Genomic DNA, 13002 nt, shown 5'->3' with positions numbered 1-13002 from the left:
AGGTTAAGTTCACCAAACACAACTTACACTTGTGTAGGCCACATTTGAAAAATAATAAAGTTTAGTCCACAATTTACAACATTAGTGTTTCTTACACCTGTTAGGAGGAGCATTACAGGAATAAGCACACTAAGGCCTTAGTACTTTTCTGCTTATCTTTATCTGTCAACCAAGATGAAGAGGGCAGGGAGTAAGGCACGTGGGCGTGGGCGCGGAGCAGGGAGAGGAGCAGGGAGAGGACGTGGTGATTCTGTGCCTGCTGCGGGCGCCGGTGACTCGTCGTCACTCAGTTTCAGCAGGGAACAGTCCTTCATGCGCAGCTTTGTCGGAGAGCGCCGTGCACCGCTGCTGCGTGAAGACCAAATTGAAGCCGTTGTCGGGTGGATGGCAGCTAACGCCTCGGCATCGACTTCAGTTAGTGCCACATCCTCTCAGGCACAGAGCACTGGAGAGCAGCCATCTGTCTCTTCACCACCTGCCAAATTGGCCAGGCAGTCAGAGAGCCCAGGACAGGAGCCGTCTCTACTTCTGTTCTCTGAATCTCTTGGCTTGGAAACAGGGGGCCAGCCAAGCAGCATTGGAGAAATGGAAGAAGAGGCAGTGTGCAGTGATGCCCAAAAGCTTTATCTCTCTGACTCTGAAGAGGCAGGTGGGCCAGTGCCTCCGGTGACCACAGCGCAGTACGCATCTGATGATGAAACTCAGGTGCCGCTTTCTCGTGCGTACTGTGCTGCTGAGACTACCCAGGAGGAGCAGTTGGTGGCAGAGGGTAGTGGAGATGATGAGGTCCTTGACCCATCGTGGCGTGAGGAACAGGAAGGTGGTGGGAGCAGCTCAGAGGAAGAGCTTCCTCTTACGGGCCAAAGAGGGAGAGGGAGGGGGAAGACTGCGGAGCCTGTAGCCTCCACTTTGGCACCCGTTAGGAGCCTGTCTCTTTCCAAAGCCAAAAAGGGCGCTCCCAAGACTTGCAGTGCCTGGTCCTTTTTTGACACAGTTGCAGATGACATTTGTTTTGTCAAATGCAAGCTGTGTCATCATAAAGTAAAAAGAGGGAAAAATGTCAGCAACCTCAATACCACAAATATGTGGAAACATGTGCGGACCAGGCACGCGGTGGAGTTACAGAAACACACTGAAGATGTAGGCCAACCAACAGCGGCAGCTACCACCTCTTCAGCTCGTGTTGCCTCTTCCTCCAGCTCACGCACAGCTGGTTTGGCTTCCTCCCAGAGACCTTGTGTAATTCCACCCACAGCACCACCTTCCCAGTCATCCTCACACTCCCAGTCTACTCTACAGCCATCGGTAGTACAGGCATGGGAGAAAAGGCGGGCATTCTCGGCCAACCACCCCCGAGCACAGGCTCTGAATGCAGGCATTGCCAAACTGTTGTCCCTGGAAATGCTCTCGTTCAGGCTGGTGGAGACTGACAGCTTCCGTGACTTGATGGCATTGGCAGTCCCACAGTACAAGGTGCCCAGCCGCTTTTACTTCAGCAGGCAGGCTGTCCCTGCCCTGCACAGGCATGTTGAGGCAAACATAAAACATGCGCTACTGAACGCCGTCAGTAGCAAGGTCCACCTCACCACCGATGCGTGGACCAGTCAGCATGGACAGGGGCGATATGTTTCCCTCACTGCCCATTGGGTTAATGTTGTTGAGCCAGGTACAGATCGTGCGAGTGGCGCAGGACGTGTCCTGCCCACTCCAAGGATTGCAGGAATCCAGTCTGTACGCATCGACTCCTCCTCTTACACCAGTTCCTCTGATTCCTCTCTGCAGGATCCGTCACAGTCCACCCCCACATGGACCCGTGAACGTTTACCTATGACCGACATGAGCACAGCCGTGGCCAAACGTCAGCAGGCCGTCTTGAAACTAGTTTCATTGGGGCATCGAAGCCACACAGCGCAGGAGCTCTGGAATGCCATAAAGCAGGAGAGCGATGTGTGGTTACTGCCAGCGAATCTCCAGCCAGGCATGGTAGTGTGTGACAATGGCCGAAATCTGGTGGCAGCTTTGGCCCTTGGCAACCTCACTCACATCCCATGTCTGGCACATGTGCTCAATTTGGTTGTGCAGAGTTTTCTGAGGGACTATCCGGATCTTGATGCCCTGCTGCACAAGGTCCGCCTAGAGTGTGCTCACTTGCGGCGTTCCAGCTTGGCCAGATCCCGCATTGCTGCTCTGCAGCGCCGATTCCGCCTTCCGGAACACCGCATCATATGTGACCTACCTACCCGGTGGAATTCCACGTTACATATGTTGGAGCGGTTGTGTGAGCAGCAGCAAGCAGTTATGGAGTACCAGCTGCATCAGGCGCAAAGAAGTCGCAGTCAGCGCCGATCAGACTTCACAACCACAGAGTGGGCCACTATGAAGGACGTCTGCCAGGTTTTGCGTCCTTTTGATTATTCCACGCGGATGGCAAGTGCAGATGATGCACTAGTCAGCATGACTGTCCCCCTTATCTGCCTGCTTCAGCAAACTTTGCAAGGGTTAAGGGATGATGTGGTGGAAGAGGTGGAGGATGAGGAGTCACCTTTTCCATCAGCTTCTGGAGAGTCAGCGCCACGTGGTTCCTCACAAAGGGGTACGCAGGGGCCAATTTGTGAGGAGGATGAGGAGGAGTCAATGGAGGAGGAAGAGCTCCGTCCAGAGGAGGGAGCGACACAATTGTCCAGTGGTCAGTGTGTACAGCGAGGGTGGGGTGATGACGAGCGGGCAGAGATCATGTCTCAAGCAGGGGACAGCGTTTCTGGGCCGGTTGGCACTCTGCAGCACATGGTGGATTTCATGCTGCAGTGCCTGAGAAACGACCGCCGCATCGACCACATTCTCAACATGCCTGATTATTGGGTGTTCACCCTCCTCGATCCTCGCTACCGGGACAACGTCCAAAACCTCATCCCTGCGTTGACCCGGGAGCGTAAATTGCGGGAGTACCACGACACACTGGTGAATTCCATCATCTTCTCCTGTCCAACTGAGAGGAGTGCTGCTAGTGCTTTACAAAGCAGCTCAGTGCGTCGAGGCAGTGGGGGAGGCTCTGCCCAAAGAGGGAGCAGAAGCAGTGCCTCTGCCCAAGGCAAGCCCAGTATGGCACAACTCTGGCACACTTTTGTGTGCCCGCCCCAAATGTCTACACCATCACCGGCGGCTCCAGTCAGCAGGAGGCAACGGTTCCGTCAGATGGTGACAGACTACATGGCTTGCCCTCTTACTGTACTCCCAGACGGCTCTTCCCCGTTCAAGTTTTGGGTCTCTAAGCTGGATACATGGCCAGAGCTAAGCCAGTATGCATTGGAGGTGCTGGCTTGCCCTGCGGCTAGTGTCTTATCGGAACGTGTCTTTAGTGCCGCAGGTGGTGTACTAACAGACCGTCGCATGCGACTATCCTCCGATAACGTTGACCGGCTTACTTTCCTGAAAATGAACCAGGCCTGGATCTCGCAGGAATTTGCCACTCCTCTGCCTGATTAAGTAATTGGGTGTCATCCAGGTCTCCTGCTGTGTTCATCTTTCTACCACCTGAACTGCTATTCCTGGGCTCCAACACCGCCAGTTGCGGCTCAGAAGTGCAGGCTGCACAGTAAAAACATACGACCCAGTGTTATTGGGTTTCAGTAACGTCAGCTGATCCCCAGCTGTGTAGCCGGCAATGTGTCCTGCGACCGCCACGCTGGCACAACAACCTAAATGTAAGGGAACCTGTCCCCCCCCCCCCCCCCCGTCGTTTGTTACTGAAAGAGCCATCTTGTGCAGCAGTAATGCTGCACAAGGAAAAGGTAGCTCTTTTTTTTTAGCTCTTTGCACACGCAGAACTTAACACTTATAAAATGTGTTCACTGATACCGTTATACCGTCCCGGAGCTGGGACTTTCCTTCGTAATGTGACGCAGCACAGCCGTCATTCCTACCCCCTTGGTGCCATGCGCTGCCTCCTCAGCGTTGTTTTAAGCTGTCACGGAGCCTGCGCTGTTCTGTTATCCCTTGGGCATGCCCTATTTGCGCTGCCTGTCTTCTGACATAATTTGGTGTCAGGCTGGCTGCGCCTGTGCGGCCGCGCTGCCCGAGATCCCGCCTCGCAGTGTCTTCTGATTGAGTCACACTGCGGGCCTGGGATCCATGGGCATGCGCAGTGCATATCTTCCCCTCGGGCTCTCGCTCATTTCCCTCCGCCTTCTTTAGACTGTGCGCCGTCAGCTGATCCCTAGCATGCCACGGCCGTGACACCGCACAGTCTGAAGAAGAGGGAAGGAGGGGAGTGAGAGTCGAGGTTATGCACTGTGCATGCCCATGGTTCCAAGGCCCGCAGTGGGATTACGTTAGATGAGACTGCGAGGTGGGATCTGGAGCAGCGTGGACGCACAGGCACTGACAGCCTGACACCAAATTATGTCAGAAGACAGGCAGCGCTAATTGGGCATGGCCAAGGGCTAACAGAACAGCGCAGGCTCCGTGGCAGCTTAAAACAACGCTGAGGAGGCAGCGCACGGCATCAAGGGGATAGGAATGACAGCTGTGCTGTGTCCCATTACGAAGGAAATTCGCACCTCCGGAACGGTTTAACGGTATAAAGGGACACATTTTTAGTGTTTACTTCGGTGTTTGCAAGGAGCATAATTAAAAGAGCAACCTTTTCCTTTTGCATCCTTAGTGCTGCACAACATGGCTCTTTCAGCTACAAACGTCTTGGGGGGGGGGGTTAAAGGTTTCCTTTCAACTTGCTCCAATCAGGCTTCGGCCTACACTCTGTTCCTCTGCTCCTCCTGCTGTCCCTGGGCTCTAACACCGCCAGTTGGTGCCTGGAAGTGCTGTGTGCACAGTCAACAGTCGCTCCTCTGTTATTGGGGTTCAGTAACGTCAGCTGATCCCCAGCTGTGTGTGCGGCAATACCTCCAATCTGCTCCTCCTGCTGTCCCTGGGCTCTAACACCGCCAGTTGGTGCCTGGAAGTGCTGTGTGCACAGTCAACAGTCGCTCCTCTGTTATTGGGGTTCAGTAACGTCAGCTGATCCCCAGCTGTGTATCCGGCAACGTGTCATGCGACCGCCACGCTGGCACAACTAAAATGTAAGGGGACCTGTCCCCCCCCCCCCCTAGGCGTTTGTTACTGAAAGAGCCACCATGTGCAGCACTAATACTGCACAAGGGAAAGGTCGCTCTTGAAATTATGCTCCTTGCAAACGCTGAACTACACACTCATGTAATGTGTCCCCTCACACCGTCCAACCGTCCCGGAGGTGGGACTTTCCTTTGTAATGTGACACAGCACAGCCGTCATTGCTACCCCCTTGGCACCGTGCGCTGCCTCCTTAGCGTTGTTTGATTCCGTCATGGACCCTGCGCTGTTATGTTATCCCTTGGCCATGCACAGTTTGCGCTGCCCGTCCTCTGACATCATTTGTTGTCGTCCTGGCTGCGCCTGTGCGTCCACGCTGCCCGAAATCACACCTCGCAGTGTCGTCTAATGTGATCCCACAGTGGGCCTGGTATCCATGGCCATGCGCAGTGCATATACTAGCCTCTCACTCCCCTTCTTCACGCTTCTTCAGACTAGGCGGCGTCAGCTGATCCCTAATAGCATGCCACGGCCGTGACGCCGCACAGTCTGAAGAAGCAGGAAGGAGGTGAGTGAGAGGCGATGATATGCACTGCGCATGCCCATGGATCCCTGGCCCGCAGTGGGACTACATTAGATGACACTGCAAGGTTGGATCTCGGGCAGCTTGGACGCACAGGCACTGCCAGCCTGACACCTACATGATGTCAGAAGACGGGCACCGCTAACTGTGCATGGCCAAGGGATAACATTACAGTGCGGGCTCCGTGACAGAACCAAACAACGTTGAGGAGGTGGTGCCCGGCACCAAGGGGGTTGGAATGACGGCTGTGCTGTGTCACATTACAAAGGAAAGTCCCACTTCCGGGATGGTTTGACGGTGTGAGGGGACACATTATATGAGTGTGTACTTCAGCGTTTGCAAGGAGCATAATTTTCGGAGCCACCATTTTCCATGTGCAGTATTACTGCTGTACAAGATGGCTCTTTCAGCAACAAATGCCTGGGGGGGGGGGTTAAAGGTTCCCTTTCAACTTGCTCCACTGCAGGCTTCGGCCTACACTCTGCTCCTCTTTGATTCCCTGGGTTTCAACACTGTCAGTTGCCACCTGGAAGTGTTGTCTACACAGAAAAAAACACTAGGTGATGTGTCAGTGGGGTTCAGCACCGCCAGCTGTTCCCCTGCTGTGTAGTCGGCAACGTGTCCAGCACAAGCCACGCTGGCACAACAGAACAAAAGCTGCCACCAGTGCAGGCTTCGGCCTACACTCTGCTCCTCTCCTCCTCCTGCTGACCCTGGGCTCAAACACCGCTAGTTTTTGCCCGGAAGTGCTAGCTGCACAGAGAAAAACACCAGCCAATGTGTTAGTGGGGTTCAGCAACGCCAGCTGTTCCCCTGCTGTGTAGCCGGCAACGTGACCTGCAAACGCCATGCAGGCACAGGAACTGAAATTAAAAGGGAACCTGGCCCCACCCCCCCAGGTGTTTCTATGTATAACAGCCACCTAGTACAGCAGTACTGCTGCATTTGTACAAGGTGGCTGACTTTTTCTCCTTGCCCACGTGGAACTCAACACGTACAAAATGTGTCTCATTGAGACCATTCCACTGTCCCTGAGGTGTGACTTTCCTTTGTAATGATACGCAGCACCCCCCTTGGTAGCGTTTCCCGTCTTTTGTCATCATGGTTAGCTGGCTGCGCCTGTGCATCCGCCCTGCTAGAAACAACGCCCCTCGTTGTCATATTTATTTTGTCAGCGAGGGTGTGGTTTATGGGCACGAGCAGTGCATATGTTCGCCTGTCTTAACTCATCTCCTTCCGCCTTCTTCAGACTGTGCGGCCTCCTGGCCGTGGTAGGCGATAAGGGATCAGCTGAGGCCGCCCAGTCTGGAGCAGGTGTAAGGACATGTGTAAGCGGCCAACCTATTTACTGCACAAGGCCACGAATCCCAGCCACGCAGTGTGATTTTTTGAAAACACACTGTGGGTCTGGGATTCATGTCCATCGCTAACCGCAACGGCCGACATGAAATGAGGTCAGAAGACAGGAAGCGCTCACAGCGCATGGCCAAGGGATCACAATAGCGCAGACTCCTGTACAGCAAATAACAACGCTCAGGAATCTGCGCCCAGTACCTAGGTGCAAATTTTTACACCTGTGCTGCGTCTCGTTAAAAAGACAAGTCACGCCTCCACAACTGTTTGACAGTATAATGGGCTAAATAGTGTACGTGTTTTAGTCAGCGTGTGCAAGGAGCAAAACAAATAGAGCAACCTTTTACTTGTGCAGCATTAATGCTGCACAAGGTGTGGCTCTTGTACCTTGCAACACCTGAGGGGGGGGTTAAAGGTAACCTTTGAAATTGGTTCAACTAGGCTTCGGCCTACACTCTGCTTCTCTACTCCTCCTGCTGACCCTGGGCTCAAACACCGCTAGTTTTTGCCCGGAAATGCTAGCTGCACAGAGAAAAACACCAGCCAATGTGTTAGTGGGGTTCAGCACCGCCAGCTGTTCCCCTGCTGTGTAGTCGGCAACGTGTCCAGCACAAGCCACGCTGGCACAACCGACCAAAAGCTGCCACCAGTGCAGGCTTCGGCCTACACTTTGCTCCTCTCCTCCTCCTGCTGACCCTGGGCTCAAACAACGCCAGTTTCTGCCCGGACATGCTAGCTGCACAGAGAAAAACACCAGCCAATGTGTTAGTGGGGTTCAGCACCGCCTGCTGTTCCCCCGCTGTGTAGCCGGCATCGTGTCCAGCACAAGCCACGCTGGCACAACCGACCAAAAGCTGCCACCAGTGCAGGCTTCGGCCTACACTTTGCTCCTCTCCTCCTCCTCCTGCTGACCCTGGGCTCTAACACCGCTAGTTTTTGCCCGGACATGCAATCTGCACAGAGAAAAACACCAGTCAATGTGTCAGTGGGGTTCAGCAACGCCAGCTGTTCCCCTGCTGTGTAGCTTGCAACGTGACCTGCAAACGCCACGCAGGCACATGAACTGAAATTGAAGGGAGCCTGCCCCCCACCCACAGGTGTTTCTATGTATATCAGCCACCTTGTACAGCAGTACTGCTGCATTTGTACGAGGTGGCTGACTGTTTCTCCTTGCCCACGTGGAACTCAACACGTACAAAATGTGTCTCATTAGAGACCATTACAATGTCCCTGAGGTGTGACTTTCCTTTGTAATGACACGCAGCACCACCCTTGTTAGCGCTGCCCGTCTTTTGACATCATTGGTTAGCTGGCTGCGCCTGTGCATCTCCCCTGCTCGAAACAACGGCCCTCGGTGTCTTATTTTTTTGGACAGCGAGGGTGTGATTGATGGGCATGTGCAGTGCATATGTTTGCCTGTGTTCACTCATCTCCTTCCGCCTTCTTCAGACTGGGTGTCCTCATGGCCGCGGCAGGCGATAAGGGATCAGATGAGGCCGCCCAGTCTGAAGCAGGTGTAAGGACATGTGTGAGCGGCAAACATATTTAGTGCACCAGGGCACGAATCCCAGCACCGCAGTGTGATTTTTTAAAAACACACTGTGGGTCTGGGATTCATGTCCATCGCTAACCGCAACGGCCGACATGAAATGAGGTCAGAAGACAGGAAGCGCTCACAGCGCATGGCCAAGGGATCACAATAGCGCAGACTCCTGTACAGCAAATAAGAACGCTCAGGAATCTGCGCCCAGTACCTAGGTGCAAATTTTGACACCTGTGCTCCGTCTCGTTAAAAAGACAAGTCACGCCTCCACAACTGTTTGACAGTATAATGGGCTAAATAGTGTACGTGTTTTAGTCAGCGTGTGCAAGGAGCAAAACAAATAGAGCAACCTTTTACTTGTGCAGCATTAATGCTGCACAAGGTGTGGCTCTTGTACCTTGCAACACCTGAGGGGGGGGTTAAAGGTAACCTTTGAAATTGGTTCAACTAGGCTTCGGCCTACACTCTGCTCCTCTACTCCTCCTGCTGACCCTGGGCTCAAACACCGCTAGTTTTTGCCCGGAAATGCTAGCTGCACAGAGAAAAACACCAGCCAATGTGTTAGTGGGGTTCAGCACCGCCAGCTGTTCCCCTGCTGTGTAGTCGGCAACGTGTCCAGCACAAGCCACGCTGGCACAACCGACCAAAAGCTGCCACCAGTGCAGGCTTCGGCCTACACTTTGCTCCTCTCCTCCTCCTGCTGACCCTGGGCTCAAACAACGCCAGTTTCTGCCCGGACATGCTAGCTGCACAGAGAAAAACACCAGCCAATGTGTTAGTGGGGTTCAGCAACGCCAGCTGTTCCCCTGCTGTGTAGCTTGCAACGTGACCTGCAAACGCCACGCAGGCACATGAACTGAAATTGAAGGGAGCCTGCCCCCCACCCACAGGTGTTTCTATGTATATCAGCCACCTTGTACAGCAGTACTGCTGCATTTGTACGAGGTGGCTGACTTTTTCTCCTTGCCCACGTGGAACTCAACACGTACAAAATGTGTCTCATTAGAGACCATTACAATGTCCCTGAGGTGTGACTTTCCTTTGTAATGACACGCAGCACCCCCATTGTTAGCGCTGCCCGTCTCCTGACATCATTGGTTGGCTGGCTGTGCCTGTGCGTCCCCCCTGCCCGACACAACGCCCCCCGTTGTCTCATATATTTTGACTGCGAGGGTGTGATTGATGGGCACGAGCAGTGCATATGTTCCCCTGTTTTCACTCCCCTCCTTCCGCCTTCTTCTGACTGTGCGGCCTCATGGCCGCGGCATGCGATAAGGGATCAGCTGAGGCCGCCCAGTCTGAAGCAGGTGTAAGGACATGTGTGAGCGGCGATCATATTTACTGCACAAGGCCACGAATCCCAGCACCGCAGTGTGACTTTAGGAAAAGCCACTGTGGGTCTGGGATTTATGGCCATCGTTAACCGCACCGGCCAACATGAAATGAGGTCATGAGACGGCCTGCACTAACAGGGTATTGCCAAGGGATAACACAAGAGCGCAGACTCCTGTACAGCAAATAACAACGCTCAGGAATCTGCGCCCAGTACCTAGGTGCAAATTTTGACACCTGTGCTGCGTCTCGTTAAAAAGACAAGTCACGCCTCCACAACTGTTTGACAGTATAATGGGCTAAATAGTGTACGTGTTTAATTCAGCGTGTGCAAGGAGCAAAATTAAATAGAGCAACCTTTGACTTGTGCATCATTAATGCTGTTCAAGGTGTGGCTCTTGTACCTTGCAACACCTGAGGGGGGGGTTAAAGGTAACCTTTGAAATTGGTTCAACTAGGCTTCGGCCTACACTCTGCTCCTCTACTCCTCCTGCTGACCCTGGGCTCAAACAACGCCAGTTTCTGCCCGGAAATGCTAGCTGCACAGAGAAAAACACCAGCCAATGTGTTAGTGGGGTTCAGCACCGCCAGCTGTTCCCCTGCTGTGTAGTCGGCAACGTGTCCAGCACAAGCCACGCTGGCACAACAGAACAAAAGCTGCCACCAGTGCAGGCTGCGGCCTACACTTTGCTCCTCTCCTCCTCCTCCTGCTGACCCTGGGCTCTAACACCACTAGTTTTTGCCCGGACATGCAATCTGCACAGAGAAAAACACCAGTCAATGTGTCAGTGGGGTTCAGCAACGCCAGCTGTTCCCCTGCTGTGTAGCTTGCAACGTGACCTGCAAACGCCACGCAGGCACATGAACTGAAATTGAAGGGAGCCTGCCCCCCACCCACAGGTGTTTCTATGTATAACAGCCACCTTGTACAGCAGTACTGCTGCATTTGTACAAGGTGGCTGACTTTTTCTCCTTGCACACGTGGAACTCAACAAGTACAAAATGTGTCTCATTACAGACCATTACAATGTCCCTGAGGTGTGACTTTCCTTTTTAATGACACGCAGCACCCCCATTGTTAGCGCTGCCCGTCTCCTGACATCATTGGTTGGCTGGCTGTGCCTGTGCGTCCCCCCTGCCCGACACAACGCCCCCCGTTGTCTCATATATTTTGACTGCGAGGGTGTGATTGATGGGCACGAGCAGTGCATATGTTCCCCTGTTTTCACTCCCCTCCTTCCGCCTTCTTCTGACTGTGCGGCCTCATGGCCGCGGCATGCGATAAGGGATCAGCTGAGGCCGCCCAGTCTGAAGCAGGTGTAAGGACATGTGTGAGCGGCGATCATATTTACTGCACAAGGCCACGAATCCCAGCACCGCAGTGTGACTTTAGGAAAAGCCACTGTGGGTCTGGGATTTATGGCCATCGTTAACCGCACCGGCCAACATGAAATGAGGTCATGAGACGGCCTGCACTAACAGGGTATTGCCAAGGGATAACACAAGAGCGCAGACTCCTGTACAGCAAATAACAACGCTCAGGAATCTGCGCCCAGTACCTAGGTGCAAATTTTGACACCTGTGCTGCGTCTCGTTAAAAAGACAAGTCACGCCTCCACAACTGTTTGACAGTATAATGGGCTAAATAGTGTACGTGTTTAATTCAGCGTGTGCAAGGAGCAAAATTAAATAGAGCAACCTTTGACTTGTGCATCATTAATGCTGTTCAAGGTGTGGCTCTTGTACCTTGCAACACCTGAGGGGGGGGTTAAAGGTAACCTTTGAAATTGGTTCAACTAGGCTTCGGCCTACACTCTGCTCCTCTACTCCTCCTGCTGACCCTGGGCTCAAACAACGCCAGTTTCTGCCCGGAAATGCTAGCTGCACAGAGAAAAACACCAGCCAATGTGTTAGTGGGGTTCAGCACCGCCAGCTGTTCCCCTGCTGTGTAGTCGGCAACGTGTCCAGCACAAGCCACGCTGGCACAACAGAACAAAAGCTGCCACCAGTGCAGGCTGCGGCCTACACTTTGCTCCTCTCCTCCTCCTCCTGCTGACCCTGGGCTCTAACACCGCTAGTTTTTGCCCGGACATGCAATCTGCACAGAGAAAAACACCAGTCAATGTGTCAGTGGGGTTCAGCAACGCCAGCTGTTCCCCTGCTGTGTAGCTTGCAACGTGACCTGCAAACGCCACGCAGGCACATGAACTGAAATTGAAGGGAGCCTGCCCCCCACCCACAGGTGTTTCTATGTATAACAGCCACCTTGTACAGCAGTACTGCTGCATTTGTACAAGGTGGCTGACTTTTTCTCCTTGCACACGTGGAACTCAACAAGTACAAAATGTGTCTCATTACAGACCATTACAATGTCCCTGAGGTGTGACTTTCCTTTTTAATGACACGCAGCACCCCCATTGTTAGCGCTGCCCGTCTCCTGACATCATTGGTTGGCTGGCTGTGCCTGTGCGTCCCCCCTGTCCGACACAACGCCCCCCGTTGTCTCATATATTTTGACTGCGAGGGTGTGATTGATGGGCACGAGCAGTGCATATGTTCCCCTGTTTTCACTCCCCTCCTTCCGCCTTCTTCTGACTGTGCGGCCTCATGGCCGCGGCATGCGATAAGGGATCAGCTGAGGCCGCCCAGTCTGAAGCAGGTGTAAGGACATGTGTGAGCGGCGATCATATTTACTGCACAAGGCCACGAATCCCAGCACCGCAGTGTGACTTTAGGAAAAGCCACTGTGGGTCTGGGATTTATGGCCATCGTTAACCGCACCGGCCAACATGAAATGAGGTCATGAGACGGCCTGCACTAACAGGGTATTGCCAAGGGATAACACAAGAGCGCAGACTCCTGTACAGCAAATAACAACGCTCAGGAATCTGCGCCCAGTACCTAGGTGCAAATTTTGACACCTGTGCTGCGTCTCGTTAAAAAGACAAGTCACGCCTCCACAACTGTTTGACAGTATAATGGGCTAAATAGTGTACGTGTTTTAGTCAGCGTGTGCAAGGAGCAAAATTAAATAGAGCAACCTTTGACTTGTGCATCATTAATGCTGTTCAAGGTGTGGCTCTTGTACCTTGCAACACCTGAGGGGGGGGTTAAAGGTAACCTTTGA

The 13002-nt window shown here is 53.3% G+C and overlaps 1 protein-coding gene across 1 annotated transcript in view; it reads right to left on the bottom strand.

Annotated features, from left to right (window-relative positions):
• Positions 1-13002, bottom strand: part of GRID1 (glutamate ionotropic receptor delta type subunit 1) — a 2008846-nt gene that overhangs the window by 1791355 nt on the left and 204489 nt on the right. The gene's annotated exons all lie outside the window — the stretch shown is intronic.

Source organism: Ranitomeya imitator, chromosome 2 (genome assembly GCF_032444005.1).
Source record: "Ranitomeya imitator isolate aRanImi1 chromosome 2, aRanImi1.pri, whole genome shotgun sequence".
Classification (NCBI taxonomy): Eukaryota; Metazoa; Chordata; class Amphibia; order Anura; family Dendrobatidae; genus Ranitomeya; species Ranitomeya imitator.
This window is presented reverse-complemented; position numbering and strand designations above follow the sequence as displayed.